The sequence below is a fragment of the Anoplopoma fimbria genome, unplaced genomic scaffold (assembly GCF_027596085.1).
Source record: "Anoplopoma fimbria isolate UVic2021 breed Golden Eagle Sablefish unplaced genomic scaffold, Afim_UVic_2022 Un_contig_4168_pilon_pilon, whole genome shotgun sequence".
NCBI classification, from domain to species: domain Eukaryota; kingdom Metazoa; phylum Chordata; class Actinopteri; order Perciformes; family Anoplopomatidae; genus Anoplopoma; species Anoplopoma fimbria.
Window position 1 is genome coordinate 1 of NW_026548156.1, and position 522 is coordinate 522.

General features: G+C 44.1%; 1 pseudogene; it reads right to left on the reverse strand.

Moving 5' to 3' along the window:
* Positions 1–424: 424 nt before the first annotated feature.
* On the reverse strand, positions 425–522 carry LOC129114437 (5S ribosomal RNA; annotated as a pseudogene; the record flags this gene model as incomplete).

Consider the following 522-nt stretch of genomic DNA (forward strand, 5'->3'; position numbering starts at 1 on the left):
CGAGATCAGACGAGATCGGGCGTGTTCAGGGTGGTATGGCCGTAAGCAAATATTGTGCCTACCAAAGGTCCTTTTAAAGATACTATATCACCACGCTTTGCTCTGTCGTCTATACAGGGAGCGCCTGCAGATTTCCAGACACACTCACAGCTTTTAAATGTCAAATCAGAATGTACAAAGTGGCTATAAGGATCACAAATGTAGTGCAGTAAAAATATTAATATTTACTGTTGAAATGTAGAATACGTTAGCATAAAATTGAAAAGAAAATGATCGATGAGCTTAGGAATGATGAAAGCCATCATTTAACTGGATTTGTGTCATTTCTATACCGGCAAGTCATGATCTAGCTATATCCTTCCCACCCTGTCGGTGTCCACTGAAAAAGCAGCAGCGCCCTCTGCTTTTTGTAAAGAGGAGGAAAAGCTTACAGCACCTGGTATTCCCAGGCGGTCTCCCATCCAAGTACTGACCAGGCCCGACCCTGCTTAGCTTCCGAGATCAGACGAGATCGGGCGTGTT